Raw genomic sequence first — 3,493 nt, 5'->3', positions numbered from 1 at the left:
TGTTCTTTTCTCTCCCCTGCCATAATTTTCCTCAGTGTTGTTGATGAGATCATTTTCTTTTATAATGCTGGAGCCCTTTGATCAGTTTTATCAGCTGATCTCTTAATTGATTATTTCCTTTCTGCAGTTAAAAATGTTTTCTCATGACTGGCAACCATCTGGCAGATCAAGGATGCTGTATTTCAGATGGATAATCATTGAAGCCTAAGGGCTGCCATTGCCAACCTTGCGCTCATCTCCAGAACCACCAACACAGGAGAGCCTGGGGGTGTCCTTTCTGCCAAGATTCCCAAAATCTGCACAGCGAGTTTCCTCAGGTTGTCCTTATGAGCCTTCTGGAAGAGGTATGACTCAGTCAACCAGAAACTAAAGGGGGACCTAAGTGTTTCGTGAGGCACACTTGGGCACATGGAGACACTAGGTGCCTGGCCAAACAAGACTGACTTTCTCCACCTGTCCCTAACCACCTTTGACCTCAGATCTATGTCTCTGATGGAACATGCCAAAGCCTGAGTATCACACGGCAAGAAAAGCAAGGAATGCAGGTTTCCAGTAGGATATCTGGGAATACTCTCTTAGCAAGTGTCTTCCTCCATCTGTCATCTGTCGTACAAATTCTGCTTCTGGTCATATTACACCCACAAATCCCTTGGGGCAAGCTTTTCCTCTAACGCTTTCTCATGCCTCACTTGCAAATAAACCCAGGGCACATTCCTGCTACCTTATTAAAATATATATGGCATAGTTATCAAAAATCCTGCTCACATTAAAAAAAAAATTATTAGGCTTTTTAAAAGGTGATAGCCTAATTTTCAGTCTGGGTCTTTCCTCAGCATCTTTTAATGGCTGGTTAATATCAACTTGGCAGCCTAAACTTCTGAGCCATAAAATCTGAAACTTTAAAATTTTTTCCTTATGACAGAGGTATTTGGGTTAGAAAATCTGAGTGACACGAAAGGAGAAATTTGCCAGGGAGCTCTAAGGGGGAAATAGAGCTGAACAATCTTTTTCTAATTATCCTAATAGAGTGCCATTATCAGAAATGCTCTGTACTCCTTTGGGAAAGAAAGTTATGTTAATAGGAAACAAAGATATTTGATCCTTCATAGATCAAAGCACTTTTATGGTGCTGCTGTCATTATGAAAGGCTCTTGGTGTAAGAATGGTACTTGGTGGACAATGGCTCTATTGTTCGACACTTATTTACATTTACAAAAAAATAAAAAAATCAGACCTAATGTATCCTTTATGAAGTCCCAGATTTGATGAGAAATGCTTCACTTTACCATAAAGCAATCGGTTTTAGGACTATGCTGTAATTTACTGCCTAAAACCATGAGAAGTTCCACTGTACAAAAAGGAGCGTTTAGTATGGAAATATAAACTTGCTGATACCTGCAAAAGTGCAGAATGTCCCTGCAAAGCCTCTGAATTCCACATTGGAAAGGCCTGTGAGCTTCCTTACAGACTTTTTCCCTTTCTCTTTATGCTTACTTGCATCCAGAGTTTAGCTCTAAGAGATTCCAAGCAGCTTTCTTCCTTTCGTATTTTTGCAGCCATTAGAGCAGTGGGATGCTGGTCCATAACTGAAGCTCCAAAGTGCTCTCTTAACACAGATAATAATAAAAGTAGAGAGAGATCAATGCTGAGAATGGTTCACCTATGGCTCACAAAGGATTTCTTACTGCTGTAAAACCCTCCAAGGATGGAAAAAGTACTTAAAGACCTGGAAAGACATATGTACACCAGCAGTATTGTGAAAGAATAGTGTCAAAAATATGGGAAAAGGAGAGAGACTGTTTTTTGAGGGTAAGCCTATCAATTCTTGTAGGTAGGAAAAGAAGCAGTATTGAGAGATGGAACTAAATAATTAATACCAGGAATTTACTTCGACCTGTATTTCAGTTCTGTACAAACCAGAATCACTGATCGCTATTTAAGTGGAGTGAACAAAAAAAAAAGTATTTGAGTTTTGAATAGCTTGTCAGTTCACTAAACTTAACACCTGATGAAGAACCCATTAAAACACAATGATTGATTGTTTGTTTTCTACTGACCCTTGTATAAAGGTGGTTTTTTAATTTTTTTTTTTTTTCATTTCAAAAAATGCTTGGTTTTTGCATGAGTGTCTTTATCCTCTTTCTTTGACTGATGCTCCACAAATAGCCTTGTACTGTGGATGCATGTCCTGGTTCCATGTAAAAGGGGGTTCAAGGCAGGACCCACACAGAACAGAACTATGTACTCGCCTCTCCCCCCCCTGAGAGAGAGAGAGACACTTTGGAAAAAAAAATGAAGTATATTGTTCAATAAGGAACAGAAAACGAAAAAGGGAGGTAAGGAAAATAATACATACAAAGATTAGGGGAAAAATACAAAAAATAAAATATACAAAACCCTCACAAATGGTTCCAGGGTCCCACGGAGTGAAAGGAGAACTTTCCTCTCCGAGCTCTAAGGCAGGAGTGAAATTAGAAACCACTCCCTGCCTCTTATCAGAGTGTGTGTTGGAAGGGGGGGAATACAATGGTTCACCCCCACCCGGGGTCCTCCCAGTTGCTGGAAGGTCACGACCCCATTCCAAGCCTCAAACTGCAACAATGCATATACATGTCTTTATTTTAGACTGGAGATCTTTCTTCCCCCTTTTGCAGTACTGATGAAGGTATTGCAAAGGTACAGTCCTCCCCTGTGCCCAGCACATAGATGCACACGCAGTTTGCGGACTGCCATTTCAGTTTATTTTTGCTGCTTTTTGGAATGAGGAACTTGGTGACAATGAGATTATTAAAATGCTTTTGCTCCAGCTTCTTCAAAGGTTATCTTGTGTTTTTTCCAAATTCCACCTCTCAACCTCTGTACAACCTCCCTGTGTCTGCTGTTTTAGAGATGGGCAAATTTCTGTTAAGTGCTCTGGTTGTGGTACTTTTAACCCTAGAGCAAGGAGGGTTCAGGGCTTCCAGTTGCAAATCTGCTTTTTTAGGAAGCCATGGAGACTGCATCAAGTTCCGGACGTGGCATTTCATGGGGCAGATATTTTGGCACCACTCACTGCACGCACAAAAGCTTCCAATACAAGGGCTCAGGCTGGAGAGCTGGACCATGTCTTTTCAAGAAGTCTACTCCAAAAGAGTACTTCTCTGACCTGTAGTCTCCAATTTCCTAAGGTAATTGCACATCCTCCCTGGCTCATGGTGATCCTACAGTTTCCAGTCTGTCCTGAATTAACCTCCCAGCCAACTATTACACTGAAATGGCATTTTTATCTCACAGAGAGTATTGACTCTTTGTGTTCATGATACTGAACACATGCTAAACTCTGCTATAGGTGTTCCTAGCTGTGCTTCCATCCTGTGTGCTTTATTGCTTTATTTCAGCTCAGCAAGAATGTCATTGTCCCTTAGGTACATGCTTTCTCCCAATATCTTAGGGCTTGGTGTCTTTAGCTCCCCACATTCTCCAGAATAGGATACATGCCTTTGGATGGAGAAGT

Source organism: Merops nubicus, unplaced genomic scaffold, assembly GCF_000691845.1.
Source record: "Merops nubicus isolate BGI_N331 unplaced genomic scaffold, ASM69184v1 scaffold10858, whole genome shotgun sequence".
In the NCBI taxonomy this organism is placed as follows: Eukaryota; Metazoa; Chordata; class Aves; order Coraciiformes; family Meropidae; genus Merops; species Merops nubicus.
The sequence above is the reverse complement of the archived record's forward strand: the minus strand, read 5'-3'. Positions refer to the sequence as shown.